At 40.0% G+C, this 16,962-nt stretch overlaps 1 long non-coding RNA gene across 1 annotated transcript in view; it reads left to right on the top strand.

Moving 5' to 3' along the window:
* LOC132022493 (uncharacterized) overlaps positions 1 to 12,989 on the top strand; it is a 133,877-nt gene extending 120,888 nt beyond the window's left edge. The window contains exon 3 of the long non-coding RNA XR_009405595.1: positions 12,916 to 12,989. This is a non-coding gene — a long non-coding RNA (uncharacterized LOC132022493). The remainder of the gene's footprint in view (positions 1 to 12,915) is intronic.
* The last annotated feature ends 3,973 nt before the right edge of the window (positions 12,990 to 16,962 follow it).

The following is a 16,962-nucleotide window of genomic DNA, read 5'->3' as shown; positions in this document are numbered from 1 at the left end:
TACACCTTTGATTATGTCTTCAGTTATTTTCTCAGGTTAAAGTTAAAGGAGTAGAACTATGGGGTCCAGGGATATGAACACATTTGAGATCTTTAATATATATTAACAAATTGTCCTCCAGAATATTTATAAAGAAATTACAATTCAAAAGCATATTAAGATACATTCAGATCACTGTTAGTTTTGAATATGATGTATATATTATCTTTATCAATTTGATAAACAAATAATAAAATAACATCACTCTAATTTTTCTATAATAGCTTATTTTGGGCTGATACTTTTTTATGCTATTTATTGTTTAGTTTTTCCTTAAAATCATACGTCATAAGTCTTTCCCTCCAACTGAGTTTTAATATCTTGAGATCAGGGGCTACATTATTCTCTCTATGTTTACCATAGTCTCTGGTACCATGCCATTCAGGCTGCATGCATTTAACAAACATTAAATGAATTTTGTAGACACAGTTGACCTTAATTGATCAACAGCAGAGTCAGAGCAGGAATTTCTGAATGCCTCCACTATATAGGAATAATACTTCTGTGGACATTATAAAATCTTTTTATTTTTTCAACTCTAAAATGAGAAAATAGGGGAACATGGGTGGCTCAGTTGGTTAAGCGTCTGCCTTTGGCTCAGGTCATGATCCCAGGGTCCTGGAATTGAGCCCCACATTGGGCTACTTGCTCAGTGGGGAGTCTGCTTTTCCCTCTGCCTTTCTCCTTGGTTTGTGCTCTCTCTCTCAAATAAATAAAATCTTTTTTTTTTTAAAAATTGTAATGCTTGTTATAACACAGAAAATTTGTGGAAGCATACCACACAATATGAGTGAAAAATGATCAGGAGAGAAGTCATGGTATTCACATAAATTTAATCACTGTTTTTAAAAGATAGTGTTAATAATTGATATGTATCTATTAATGAAAGGTTACAAGAAGATATTATTTCTAATTTCAAGTTCCTTCATCTGTCATTTATTATACTTTTTTAAACCCTAGAGTTTTTTGTTTTTTTTTTTTTTTAAAGATTTTATTTATTTATTTGACAGAGAGAAATCACAAGTAGATGGAGAGGCAGGCAGAGAGAGAGAGAGGGAAGCAGGCTCCCTGCTGAGCAGAGAGCCCGATGCGGGACTCGATCCCAGGACCCTGAGATCATGACCTGAGCCGAAGGCAGCGGCTTAACCCACTGAGCCACCCAGGCGCCCCTAAACCCTAGAGTTTATATTTGTTCCCACATCTAGTAATGAACTTTGTAAAAGGAAAAAAAAAAATGCAATCACTGTTATGTGTATGTTTGTGCCTTGTTATTAGTTACTCCATGAGAATTTAATGCTATTTCTAATAACAATTTCAAAATAACAGAAAAAGAATAAGAAATGAAGCCCAAAATATAATTTGAAAAATAAAATGAAGCCTAGGTTATACACAGGTAGGTACACCAGAAAGATGTACACAATTACTAAATATGGGCTATTTTGAGCTTGAATTTGATTTGAGAGCTTTGTAATAGACTACAAAGAAAAGGGGGAACCTGATTAGCTACAAATTTTTAAATGCAAAAGATGAAAGTTTCTCAGGAGAAATAGTTGTTTTCTGCCTCCTCTGTCAACCCCTACCTCATGGCAGCACTTGGGTCTAAGAGAAATTTTTATCCAGGAGTCCGATGCAAATGTGAGGTTGTATGTGAAGTTGTAGACAATATCCTTAATACCCAATTTACTTTAAATTAGCAGTTTTCATAAGGCTATTCAATTCAACCTGAGCAGTTAAGGCCAAAGAACAATTTCCTAAATGCAATCCTATTAGGCACTAAAGAATATAGTTCAAGTAATCAGTTTTCCAACAAATTGCTTTGGTCTTAGAATAAAAGTCAAACGATCTAAACTAATTCTAGGCATTTTTCAAAATCCACTAGGCTTTTATTCCTCAAAGTCCAGTTAGAAGATCCAGGCTGGCACCAAGAACCTATGTTTTTTAAAAGCTCTCTGGAGAAACCCAAGACGCACCTATAACCTAAGAACCACAGCCTTAGAGGAGCGAATGGAATCTTTTCTTAAGGAATATTATCTTTCAAAATTAAAATTCCCATTATTTGTATCTTCTTCATCTTCATCCGATTCTTCATCTGATTCTTCTCCATCTTCAGCTGATTCTTAAAAGAGGTTCTTTGGGAACACAAGGAATATATAAGGTAAATAAATAAGGAGAGGAAGTGAGAGAGTCAAAATACAAAAGGCAATAGGGCAAACAGGAAAAATCCTATGACAGAAGAAATTTACCTTCTGGGACTTCTGTTACGGTACCTAGGGCTGTGTAAGAAGAAAGGAGCTCAAGCGATCCAGGGTCTCCAATGAAAGTGGGGTTCATGAAAAGGTGCCAAGACTGGACGTTGGAGGGAAGGTACCTTAGGAGGTGATATAAATGGCTACACAATAATATGACTCACCTTGAGTGGGAGCCTCATCCTTGGGACAATAGGGCTTGCCCCCCAGTATGTGGCTGCCCAAATTATGCTTCCTGGGGCCTCCCTATCTTTCCTACAACATAGGTCACAGACATCGTATGACTTTGTGTCTAGCACTGTTTTTAATCCTCTGTACTGGACTAACCTTATCTACCCTGAAGCCCAGATCCTGGTCACAGAGACATTAAGCCTCATTCCTTGTCAGGGGTCTTTTAACTGGAAATCCAAGTGGAAGAGACTTGGGGCTGGGACAGCAGGTAGAGCCTTTGCTCTTTACTCCAAGACCCCTTGTACCATCTTTTCCTCTTTCTTTCCTTGACCCACTTCTTCTTCAGTCACTGCAAGTCTGAGGGGAGGAGCCAAACCAAAGGGGCAGGAGGACTGGAAAGACTATACATCAAGGTAGATGCTGTGTGACCTTGGAAAAGTTCTTTTATATCTTTTGTATATCCTTATTCAGTGACCTATAAATCCCTAATTCTGGTGGTCTGTTTTGAGAAAAAGTGTGTGTGTGTGTAATTAAGCCTTTTACTTGCTAATGTTAACTTTTACATTTCTGTTAGTTCACATATTTGTAATGTAAAATTCCTGGTGTGGCATATATTTCCCAACAACAATTTGATAGACTGACACTAGAATGAAGTTTGTGGCTATCTTCATTTGTAATCCTAGTTTAAATCATTAGCAAACATCATCTCATCAATTCCAAAAATAATTCCTCTCATTCTATCTTTTCTGTGTACGAGGAAAGACAACCTATCTTTTTTTCTCTCTTTAATTACACATGCAGATGTTGAGAATAACAACACTGTGACAAATATATGGTGAGCTCTATCCCCTGGCAAGTAACAATATTTCTTTTCAAATTATGATAAATAAAGAGGAAGCTGAATGTGTACAGATAGTGTATCAAAATAATAGAGTGCTTTCTAATGCCCATTTCTTATTTGTATGTGATGATTTAACAAATATGAAATTCTGGCTCTAGACACCAAGATATTCATAAAAGATATTTGTTCACAAATGCGACAGTAACAGTTCATCAGAAGGCTGAAAAAGGAATCTAGTCGAACCTGCATTTCCCCATTTCATAGGATCTATTTCTGGGTTCAAGCTGGAGCCACACCTGTGAATGGCAGTTTCTTATTTCCTTGTGCTCATTTTCAGCAGATCACAGGGACTTACATCCTGTCCTCAGGGACACCCCAGTCGCCTCAACTCTGTTAATGACGTATATGAGTCTTCATACTCTCCTCTCTTGCTGCTGTCTCTCCTAAACTGGCTGGAGGTACTTTCATTCTATCTCCAAACCCCTTTCCAAAACAAAACAAAACAAAACAAAATGTGAACTTTCTTTAAAGGAGACTTCAAATATATTCATTAATTCTTTCAAATTACACAAACATGTATCTCTCAGTCAAGGCCTCCTGAAGGGACTTGTTACATTTTAATTATGGCCATTTCCCCTGTTTGGCTACAGACCACAGAAAAGCAGTCAAAGCCATGCGTCTAGTGTCTGTTTGTCAGCGAAGAGAGGAATTTTGGAAAACAGAGAGCTCCGCTCAAAAATCTCAAAAACAGCATCCCAGCAGCAGGCATATTTTCACTACATCAGAAGGAGAGTCTTAGCCATAAGGAACATTCTGTGCACCAGACACAAGATGAAATGTTTTCAAAAAATTTTATACAACTGCAAGTTACGGCTTTTATATCTTTGTTGGACATGGCAAAGTGTGCTCTCTCTCCGTAAATGCCTCTTAATAAGCCATTACAGGTCTATTTTTGGTCTCAATTGTCCTTTCCAATAGACCATCTGTTAGGAAGGCCATGTAGGAAGCGTGGATTGCAGGCTCTGTTCTAGTGCTAGCTTTGCCTCCCACAAGCCAAGTGACCCTGGACCACTTGGTTTTCTGGTGGCTTTTCTACTTTGCAGAATAGCAAGACAAGTGGCTAGGAGGCTTGGTGTTAGAGGCAGAGACACTGGTGATAAAACATCTTTGGAGAGAGGCCGTAAATTCAAAGTAGATAGAAGAGAAAGTCCCATCAGGAAAAGAGATGACTCAAAAGGGAACACAGCGTAAGTACTTCTCTGTGTGCATGGAGAGAGAATGGCTAGAGGAATGTGAGGGATGCGACTTTTTTCCATTTAAAAAATGATAAAATGATTTAGCTCGTTAAAATTGATTATGCTCCCAATGTTTCAGGTATGACGCTCGGTATTTCATTCAAAAGAGGATAAAAACTATAAATAATGAATTGTGATGAACACAAAGCTGATAAATGATGTAGTTGGAATATGAACAGAAGGCCAGAGGAGAATAAGAGAGGGAGCTGTGTGTTTTGCTGGGAGACCGTTTTGTGTGTTGGGAAATCTCAGAAAGGGTCCATGAAGGAGCTGATATGTAATAGACCTTGAGCAGAATTTTGATGGATGAAAAAGATGTCACAAACAATGACAAAGCATTACAAGAAGAAAGAAATTCAGCAGCTGCAGAGAAGGAAGGGCTACATTATTCAGAGCCTTACAGGTGGCATAGATCAGTGGTTCTCAACCAGGGATATCCATGCCCCCAGGAACATTTGTCAATATCTAGAGGCATTTTTGATGTCCCCACTGGGTGGAGGAGAGGAGAAAGACTAAGGATGCTTCTGGTATCTGGTGGGTGGAAGCCCGGGATATGTTAAACTTCTTAAAACATACAGGATGGTGCCTTACATCACATAATTATCCAGAACAAGATGTCGATAGTGCTGAGACCAAACAAACAAACAAACCCACAAAAACTGTAGATTATATTTTCTAATATAATATAACATGATGTGTTACATTATTTCCTTAATATGTTTTGAACAGGGGGTTTTAAAAGATTATTTTGGCTGTTGTGTGGGAAACTGACTGGGTGGGCAACATGACAGGCTGAGGGAAGTCTGCTGGAGGCTACAGCAGCAGCTCCTATGACAGACCGGGGTGGTTTTGGACTGTGAGTGTGACTGTGGAGAACAAAGAAAACTGGGCTGACCTGGGACGTGACCTGAGGTCAAATAGGACTTAGCAATGGATTTGAAGAGAGGGATGAGGAAGGAGGAGTGTGTATTTGAAGATTATGCGACAAAGTGGATGGAATGAGTGGGAGACCTTCAGAGACAGACACTGAAAATAAAAATTAGTTCATTTGGGGTATATGAAGCTTGAAATTCATTTTAGACAAAATAGATTTCCCGCGTCAGATATATGGAGCTAGGGTTCAGGAAAGAGATGTGGGATGGAGACAGGAATTGGAGGAGCACTGACAAAGATATAATATTTAAATATTGCATATTTAATGCAGTATTTCTTGAGGTAGAAATGAATGTTACCTCAAGAGAGCCTAAAACATGAGAAGATGTCCCAAATCTGAGCCCCACAAAATGACATTAGGCATTGGGACAGAAAACAAAGGAGACAGAAGTCAGTGCTAGATGAGCAGGAATGAGCGCAGAAGAGTATGGTGTCATGGAGGCCAAGAGCAGTTAACATTCCAAGAAGCAAGGAGGAATTGGCCACCTGTCCCAAATGCTACCGGGAGCTAGGGAATAGGAAGACTGAGAAAAGTCCATCAAATATGACAATGTGGAGGTCATTGGCGGTAAAAAAAAAAAAAGCGGGGGGGGGGGGGGGCTTTAGTACAGAAGCCAGATGGAGCTGGTTGAAAAGTGTGTGATCATGGGAAGTGGGATGAAAAGGTGGCATGATGGAGTATTTTACTCAGAGACCAGCCTGTTGTCCTTGAAGGGCCCTTAATGAAGGGCTGCCTGCTGGCTCACCCCGAGGGTGGTAAAAGGTCTGAGAGCTGAGGAAAGGAACGAATCTTAACTAAAGTATGGTTAACGAGCATTTCGTTCTGATTAATCAGGGAAGACAGGCAGTTTAGCTAATCATTTATGAGGCAAAGAATGGAAATTTGGAGGAGCTCTGCCTGGTCTTAGCATAGATAAACAAGGGAGCACTGTGAGTCTTACCCTACAGGGAAGGGTGGTTCTTTGCAGTAAGCTTCTTTCTGGAGCACTTTAATGTGCTGTTTGCTGGGATCACAGGGTTCAGACAACATTCAATCATGACACCTTCCACATACAGTGATACGTAGTTCTCTCAAAGCAGCATTTTAATGGAGGAGCAATCCTGGGAGAGTCTGGGTTGAAAAGGTGCTTTACTGAGCAGAGAGTCAGCAGGGTGGCAGGGGATGGCCTTGACTGAGGGAAAGGGGAGGAACCCCTTCCCATGACCACATACTCACATTGGGGTTGATGAGCTAAAGTGAGAATGGGCTGTGGAACAGATGAGGGGTAAGCTCTTTGGTGTCTGTCTGCAATTGTAGTTCAACAACATTGGTGAAGAATGATCGTATCTTTCAGAAAGCCAACCAGGGGCTGCTCAATTGTGGCAGCCAGGATTAGCAGGTAGGAGGACGCTAGGCCAGGTGTCATTGGTCCTTGCAAGGCTCAGTGACATCTGGAAATCTAGCCGGACAGAAGGTCAGGTGGAGAGGGTTATACCACAAAGAGGGTACTTCACCAAACACAGATAAGATACAGTGTGGACACCAAATCCCCTCCTGAGATGGCCACATGCACCAGGCTTCTGCTTAGGATGCAGGAAGAATCCAAATCATAATCATTGAGGAAAAACAAAGGAAAATCTACATCCATTGTCTCTGACCAAGTCTGAGGTCTTCATAGAAAAACCAATCAAAGGTGCATGAAAAGAAACCCAAGAACACACAGACATCTTGAGGCCCTGCTATATTCCTGCTCTGCAACCTTGCAAACCTTTTCTTTTCTGGTCTGCTGCTTCAAGCTCACATTTGATTCTTTTAGTTACAACCAATAAGGTCCTAAATCATACAGAATTATTACCGTCAAAAAACACTTAGGCTCTGAACAACATTGCCCTAGCACACATAAAGTGAAATATGCCAGAAATATAAGAAGAAATTGACAGAAACACTATTTTAGCAGGAACTTTAATTCCTTACTGCTCTGCACTTGACTGATGAAGAAGAACAAATAAATAAGGATATATGTTCTGAGTACTAAAAATAATAGGACTAAATTTGGGGAAACATACCACACTCTGTACTCTGTACAAATCGTTCTTCCATTCAGCATATTTTTTGAGAGACTATTATACATTGAATTGGGCTAAGCAATAGGTTTTCTATGAGTCATAAAGAAAGATCCTGCACTCACAGAGCTTTCAGCATGGTGGAAGAGATAGTCTCTGAACAACTATCCAATGAATATTCAGTTACAAGTTGCAATAAATGCTATAAGGGAAAAGTACGGGGTACAAGGAAAGAGAATGTGGAGTGGGAGGGGTAGATCTCCTTTAGATTAAGTAGCTTGGGAAGGGCCCTCAGAAGGACAAGGCTTGGGGGCAGGAGACGGAGCCAGGCAGGCAAACACACAGAGACCATTCCTGGTGGAAGGACACCAGGTGCCATGAGTTGGAAAGGGGAAAAAGCTCGATAAATTTAAGGACCAAGAGAAGGCAGGTGCTTCTGTGGCGAGATGGAATATAAGCAAGAGGAAAAGGGGCATCTTGGCAGAATGTTGGTCTTGATTTTGTCCAGACAACAGATGCAAAGAGGGAACATTCAGCATGTGAGGGAAGGGCTGCAAACTGATCCTTTCTTTAAGCCGCGTGGCTGGCAGGTGGGAAATGGATTGGAAAGGAGCAAGAACCAAAGCAGGAGGAAGGCGTTGATTCCAGTGGGCCAAGACAGAGATGGTAGCTACGTGGGGCAGGAGGGATAAAAGCAGTAAAAGCCTCCACGAAGAGGCTGTGATAAAGTAAGTTTTTTGTTTTTTGGTTTTTTTTACATCTGACAGTTTGGTAACAAATTGGATTTGGATAGCAGTGGGAAAGGACAACTTATGTATGCCTCCAGGAAAAATAAACATTTTATTGAAGAATTTGTGGAACATTTGCAAAATGTAGGAGTGTCATATATTCAGTCACTAAGGAAATCTCAATAAATTCTCCTAATCAGACATGCACAAGACCTGGTCCCCAACAACAATCAGTACAATAGAAACAAAAGTTTAAATAAAAATAAATGACCACATGGATGTTGAAGGAAAAAAACAGTAATAAAGCAAACAAACACCTTTACTGGCCTAAAAACTCTCAAGCCAACAAAGAAATCAACACTGAAGTTACAGATTATTAGGCATGAATAATTCTATGTATCAATTCTAATGGGACAGACAGTAAAATCCATGTTCAGAGGCATTATCATAAATTTAAATTGTTTTCTTAGTAAGCCAAAAATGAGGAAAATAAATTAAATTGTGCCTTGAACTCAAATAAGGAAAAGAACAAAGACAAAATCCTCAAGAAAGCAAGAGAAAGGAATTAAGAAGAATACAAGCAGAAATACAAATATAAATCCCAGAGAGAAAAGAAATGATAGGATAAGTGAATGAAGGAACTGCTTCTTTGAAAACAAAATTCCTCCCCAAATAGGCAAAACTCGAGAATGTCAATGTAAATAAAATAAGGAGCAAAGACAAACACTCAGAATTATAAGAAATGCTAGGTCTCTGACTTGCCTAAAGACAGAAAATCTATACAGGATGACCTTGGATCTTTTTCATTTCTGTCAGCTGGTCCACAGTAGGGATTCCTGGCATTCGTTTCAAGGAAGGTGGTCTCAGATTTGCAGGGATGACTCACACAGGGAATCTAGCATATTCCTGCCCCTCTCCTTCTCTATATGAAAACGGAAGGGGAAGGATGAGGTGGTACCGAGAACATGGGGATTCTGAGTCCTTCATCATTATGGGAAAATACCTAAGGATCTCCTCCTGTGGGACTAGACACATTATTCTGTTTTTATTTAATGTTTTATTAAATTGTTAAGCAAGTCAGCCTTGTTCATTAACTTGCTTGACCCTCGATGCTAATCTATGAAGTAGGTGAAACTACCATCCCCATTGTACAGAAGAGGAAGGTGTAAGAAGTCAAGTACCTTGCTCAAGGTCACACAACTGACGGGAGATGGCCTGGGAGTCAAGGCCAGGTAGTGTGACTCCAGAATCAATGCCTTTGACCATTTCACCCTATAAACGTTCATAAGATCTCAGCCATTTAAAGTTCTACATCCACATCTATTTTTTTTTTTTCTGTTAGGAGTAAGGCTCTTCAAGGTTGCTTTGTTTTTTTAAGATTTTATTTATCTATCTGAGAGAGAGTGAGTGAGCAAGAGAGAACACAAGCCGGGGGAGAGGCAGAGGGAGAGGGAGAAGTTGGACTCCCTGCTAAGCAGGGAGCCCGACACGGTGCTCAATCCCAGGATCCCAGGATCAGGACCTGAGCCGAAGGCAGACACGTAACTGAACGAGCCACCCAGGCTCCTCAGGAGAAAGGCTCTTTATAAGATTTGTAAAGTTTATCCATCTCAGTGCATCCATCACAATCCTAGAGGAGTACGTAGGCAGTAACCTCTTTGATATCAGCCACAGCAACTTCTTTCAAGATATGTCTCCAAAGGCAAAGGAAACAAAAGCGAAAATGAACTTTGGGGACATCATCAAGATCAGTGCACCTCTCCACAGATGAGTCAGTCATCAGGGCAATAATTTCCAAACTGATATACAACAGGATGCCGCTTTGGGAGATATCGATAGATGAGCACTGAAAGAAAAGGGTCAAATATGTGTCAGATGCATTCAAGAAATTCTGCAGACTATCATCTTACCCTTAGGTACCAATGCCTACTGTCTTCAAAAATCTTGTAATAAACAAAGCTGCTTCAATTTAGTAAATTATCCTAAATTATCTGAACGTGGGACGCTCTCCTCTCCTAAAATCAAAGCTTTTAATATTCCACTCACTAGCTGTACAATGTACACTCGTTCGTGAATCAAACAATATGTTCTTGGCAGGATAAAGTGAAAATCCCTACCCTCATTACTACCATCATTTAACATTGATCCGTAAGTTCAGGTCAATGGAATAAAATATAGAAAACAAAATGGGTTAAGAAAGAGAACTATTAAAAATATAAATTTTATTTCATTTTATTTTTGCTGCTGTTGGCAGTTTTTACCTAGAAAATCCAGGGACATCCACTGAAAGCTAATGGAACCCATAAGAGTTTAATAAGTTGTCCAGTTAAAAATAAGTGTATAATAAAGTAAAATGTTTCCCTATGTGCTAGTAGTAGCCAGCTATAAATCATCATGCGAAAAATAAATGGTCTGCTCACAATAAGGACATAAAACACTTAGGGTAAATGAGAAATATGCAGGTACTATAAAAGCAAATGACCATTCTTTACTAAGAGGCATCATCCTCACTCTGATTAACATCGGAAAGTTCACGCTTACTGACTGCTCACTATGTGCAGGGTATATGAGGGCTCTACGGTGTCATTTCCACCTTCACAATACCTCCTGAGGTAGATCCTAGAGTCTCCACTCTACAAAGGAGGAAACTAACATTTTTGTGTGAGAATGTAGGAAAGAAATCTGGAATAAACACTGCCTCAAACTGTGTTGTTGAATGAGGTTATTCTAAGTGATGATAATGTTAACTCTCCCTCGAATTACCGCACAGTTTTAATAAAATTCCAGGCAAACCCCCTAATAGAATCTTCTAACTTGTCGTAGTAAATTTGAATTTTTATCTGGAAAATTAATGGGTGGATATAGCCAGGAATATTCCTAAAAATAAGAAAAACTAAAGGAATTTTTTTTCTCTACAAGTTATTGAACCTAGTCAAAAAGCTACCAGAGCACTAACCCAGTAAGACACTAACTCAGACAAATGAGATGTTAGTGGGTGATAAAGGGGTTATTTCAAGTCAAGTTGGAAACGATGCACTATTTAAGAAATGCTGGATCAGTGGCGCCTGGGTGGCTCAGTGATTTAAGCCTCTGCCTTCGGCTCAGGTCATGGTCTCAGGGTCCTGGGAACGGGCCCCCGCATCGGGCTCTCTGCTCAGCAGGGAGACTGCTTCCCTCTCTCTCTGCCTGCCTCTCTGCCGCCTACTTGTGATCTCTCTCTGTCTCTCTCTCTCTGTCAAATAAATAAATATAATCTTTTAAAAAATATAATCTTTTAAGAAAGAAAGAAAGAAAGAAAGAAAGAAAGAAAGAAAGAAATGTTGGGTCAGTTGGCCTCATACTCTGGGAGACAAAGGAGCACGGATGACCGACCAAATGAATAAACAGATCACCAATTCTGTCATCTGTCTTTAGGCTGACTGGCTCTCCTTGAAGAGAAACATTTTCTGAAACACTGACTAGCAGAATAAAATCCTTCCAGATGTAATTACCCCTTCTCATTTGGGGTTTTTTTCTTCCTGAGTTGAAGGAGGGAAGATATATGGAAGTCTCAGGGGGTCCACAACACATTTTATCTCACCCTCTCCCCTTTTCCAATAAGTTCCAGAAGTTCACTGACTATCTACTGATCACTCAGCATCATGGGAAACCTACCAAGAACCCTAATGAGAACCACAAAGAACACTAGAAGACAGAGTATTTAGGAACAAATTCTAAGAGTGAAGCATGGATCAGCAAAGGAAGCTTTGGGTGACAGGAATTTGGAAACATGTAGGACTTTCATGTGCGGAGGAGAAAAAGATGATCAGGAGTGTCCAGAAATGAAGGGGGAAGGAGAGAGGGAAAAAATGAGGGCAGAAAATACAGCGTACAAATCCGACAGACCGAAACAGAAGGCACACCTCAGAGTTGGCTCCTCTGCAGAGAAGAAAAGAAACCTGCCAGGGGGTCAGAGCCATGAGTTGTGACAGGAGCCAGCACAGGTTTGGAAGCAGGTGAGGGACCCAGAGAGAGAGCAGCATTAAAGAGAGATGCCTCTGGCCTCAGGATGGAGAAGAGGAGGGAGAAAATGAAATCACAGGACCTGACATGAAGGCTAATGCTGTAATCCGGGTGTGAAGTGACAGGGAGGGAGCAAAAGCCCGCCGACGGTGACAGAAGGCAGCGGGCACTTTGAAGCGACCACGGCCGAGACAGACAGGAGCTGGACTGCAGTCACTGTCAACACCAGGAGTAGAATCAGATGCAGGACCCAGGTTAGCATCCAGTGGAGAAGAGATCTGCTTCCATCTGGGCTTCAGGCCCCGAAGGGGGAAAAAAAAAAAAAGCCTGGGTCACAAAAGCCCTTCCCTCCCTGGTACCTCAGGCTGGTGTTCATGTGAGTCACTGCCTTGAGTCAGGGATCTTAATCCAACATCTACCTGTGCGTAGCTGAAAAGAACAAAATTTACATGTGTACTATATTCCTAAGAAAGCCTTGGGCTTTTTTTTTTTTTTTTCACTATAGTAATAAGAAACTTAGAAACCAGAAACAAATTAGCTGAATTCTTAGGTCTGTTTTCACACTGAAACCTATGCAACTGTGGACAAGTAACTTCTAAGTCTTTGTTTATTTGCAGCATTCCCCGGCTTTCAGCATCACTGTGAAAATTCAAGGGAAAAAATGTGTATCTTGAACCTGCCAACCTCGTGTCAAGTACGTATAACAATAAATTGTTTCTAACAATTATACACACGATGCTTTTGAAGATTGGGTCAGTGGTTCTCTAAACGGCTATATTGTCCTTCCCCTGCAGGCTCATTTATAACAACAGCCCCTATGAGACCCACACACTATGCGATTGGTTTCTGTTACCTTAATGTAATGGAATTGAGATCGTATCCTTTTATCAAGTGAACTCCCTCTCTCCAAGAGTGGCACTACCAAGTACAACCACTCTCCAGGACAGTTTGATGAAACAGTTTGCTGTAATTAGTTTTCCCAGGGGAAAAATGAATAAAAGAATCTCATCAGGTGTTAGGGCTCAGCAGCTTCTCCAGCTGATTCAAATTCCATTATTTATTTTGTACATCTGGATGGTAAATGCAAGTATCTTTAGCCTGGGTTTCTCCAGGCTGTCTTCAAACAGGTTTAATAGAGGATTAGGAGTTTAAATAGGTTTCCAACTGTTAAAAGTAGTTTTCTCATTTTTCATGTTGACATTCTCAAAACCAATTTATCTTCTTGACCTTCTGGCTTGCTGCTTTCTCTGGAGTGGGAGGCTGGCTCCAACCGGAAGGAAGAAGAGACTGTATGCCACTCCGTGATCTCTAGAACACTGACCCGCTGGATACTTATTAAATACCTGCTGCATACACAGAGCTGGGATAGGCACAAAAGAAAATTTGAAGAGTGTTGTCATTTTGTTGGGGAAAAAAATTTCCATGTGAAATAATTGAGCTTCATTAGAGGAAACAAAGTAAGAGAAATCAAAATATTTTGTAAGATACTGTGGGAGAGAGAAGAATATGGAAGTTAGCCAAAGGAGGAAAACGTGAAAAACTAAAAGTGGTTCTCAACCGGGGCTCCCCATTTCAATTACACAGAAAGTTCTTAAAACTCTCCATACCCGGACCATACTCCAAACCAATTAAATCAGGATTTCCAGCAATGGGACTTTTCCATAAATACATATGTTTTAAATCTCCCAAGATGGTTCCATTGTGCAGCCAAGATGAAGAACTACTAATGCAGAGAAAAGATAAAAGATTCCCTGAAGGTCTGGAGTTATGACCATTAAGTGAGGGTGGAGGGAGGGAAGAACAATCCTGATTCTGAATACTAAATGCATTTTATTATTCGGACAGTGAAAAATCATTCCCTATAGATCAGGAAATACAGGTAACTTCTTGGGTTGAAAAGCCCTGCAGAAAATACCTGGATTCCCATGCTCTCAGAGTAAGGCTGATACCATGGTAACAAACATTTCTAATGCAATATCCACAGTTGGATACGTGTCTACGGAACTTAACCATTCCCGGTACTCCAAAAGTTGTCTTCAGGGAGAGTTACTGCTGGTTACACCTGTGACCATCTGAACAGAAGCAAAGAAGAAACCTCATGGCAGTTTAATAGATACAGGGAAGAGAAGGTATAGGGCTCATTGATCACCGTCGTAGAAGATGCTTATAGTGAGACCGTGGAGAATTAGAGGAATGCTCGTGTCACAGGAATTCATCTGCCCATCAACGCCTCCTACCTTCCCTTCTCCACTACCTAAAATGCCACCACTCAGAGTGTTCCTCTTCTGTTTATATACTCATGGAAAAAGCCACAGATTGTTATAATTGGAAAACAAGTTGGCAATATCTGATAGAGTTAAAGGCACATATCCTGTGATTTAGAAATTCCACTAAAATACACACACTAGAAATAAGTAAGTAGCAATATTCTGAGTATACACTCTACATTATATGTGATAGTAAAGAATGGGGTGGTGGGTTTCCACTATTTGAGATGAGATAAGTAACGCAGTATATTTGTACATGGAATAGAATGTAGCTCTTATAAATAGATAAATAGATAATATGGATAAATTTCAAAAATATAATTTTAATTGAAAAAGGTGAGTAGCAAAATAATATATGCAAGGTATGCTATTTAAGGTTTAAAAACATAAAAGTACAATCTAAATGTTTATGACAATATGTACATAGCAAATGCATTAAATATTTTATAGCAAATGAGAGAGAAAAATGTAATTAGGTTGAATATGAAGGAAACTCTAATTACAACTTGTAAGATACTGTTCTTAAAAAACTAATCTGCAGCAAATATGATAAAATGTTAACCACTATCACATCTGGAAAATGGGTATGTACTTAATGCTACACATTTAATATTTAACAGTAAATAAATAAATGATTAGGGAAAGTCTCAGTATAATTTCTAGTAACTCAAACCAACAATCCAAAACTAACACATAATATTTCCTATGTGCTGTCTGCTGCCAGTTGTGCGTTCAACACATTTTGTACAGCACTTTGGGTACTCTTGCTAATTTTGCATTGTGAGTACAATTGGATGGGTACCATAGTGCACATTTCACAGTGAAAGAAAATGAAGCTCATGAAAGGCAAAGGACTTTTTCTAGGTCTGGGTGCTGGGAACCAAAAGGTATCTTCTGACTATTCCTTCTTCTGGAAAGTTCCTAAGGAAACTGCTGCTGGAGCATGAGGAATGCCTTTTCACACAGAAACAATGTCATCCGTGGTGAAGTTTCTGGGGAAGCCCATTTACCTCTGAAGGGCAGTGACTACCCAGGAGCAGCGTTCTCCAGAGCGTGGATGCTCATGGGTTGACTCTATGGCATGGCTAGGGAACTAGACACGAGGGTCTAGTTCAGAGTCATTCTTTCTCCGTTTACATCTGAGTTTTCTGATCATTTATAAGAGAAAGTATTAATTTAGTACATATATGTTCTTGACACCTTCTGAGACTTGCCAAATTATCTTTTTAACTAAGAGGGCTTAGGTCTCAGACTTTGAATTTCAGCAGGCAGCAGTGTCCAGGTTGAAATTAGCAATAAGGTTCTGTTTCCAGGGTTTATTTTTATCCTTATTTTATGATTGTTTGGCAAGACATACTGGTTTTCCATTATGGTTGCAAATACACAGGTTTTTAAATTAATGTGTTTTTAAAGTATGTCAATTAAAAAACATTAATAGCACACAAGTGGTACATAATAAAAATGTTTAAGTAGTACTTGAAGCTTGAACATCACTGTCCTAAGTAATGTACATCCTCCCCCTCTCTGTGCTTTACTCCATCCCTGTGTGGTCCCTTCCTCAATCCCCGGGGCCTGCCAACACGTGGATGTTGAGGGATGGCAGTCTGCCAGCAGCCATCACTATCCTAAAAATACTCAATTACTTGTCTCCTTTCCCTCCTTCCTTACCTCCAAATCCCCAACTAAATCTCTAATTTCTTCAGTGGAGCTGGACTATTTCATAAGTAGATGTGAATTTAATCACTCATTAATTCACTCATCTATTTATTCAAATAAGTAACTGCTGAGCCCCTACAGCTTTGTTGGGTATAATGACAAATGGGAAACACTGAATGAAAAGCTGATGAGTTAAATAAGATGAGGCTATATGCGTTGTTAATAAGTATTTGAGCAAAGTACTATGGGGGGAGGAGGGAGTAATTCTGCTTATTATAGGAAGGAAAAGAGTAGGGATGTTACAGGGGAGGTTGTATTTGAAAGGACTTTTTCAGGCAAAGATTAGAAAAGTTAAGTTGAACAGTAGTCGCAGGATACGCAAAGGCTATGCTTTGAAAGGGTTCAACATGCTTAAGGGATAAAGAAGAGTTCACAGTGCAAGGACACAGAAGATGAATGGGAGGAGGCTTGCGTGCAGGGCCAGGCAGGTAGAGAACCTCGTGGTCCGGCTTCTTAAGGCACTGGGCAGCCTTGCAAGTTCTTGAAGAAATAAGGCGCATCATCTGACTTGTGTTCTGGAAAGGTAACAAAGTGGATCAGAAACATGAGTAATTAGAGATGGAAATACTGGTGAATAGTTGGACTGACCATGACTTTTCCACGACATAGCTCTTCCATGGAAATCAAGGGAGCATTAGGGCTCATTTAAATTGACAATGAGTTTTGTTCTTCTCAGTGCGA

Source organism: Mustela nigripes, chromosome 7 (assembly GCF_022355385.1).
Source record: "Mustela nigripes isolate SB6536 chromosome 7, MUSNIG.SB6536, whole genome shotgun sequence".
NCBI lineage: Eukaryota > Metazoa > Chordata > Mammalia > Carnivora > Mustelidae > Mustela > Mustela nigripes.
This window is presented reverse-complemented; position numbering and strand designations above follow the sequence as displayed.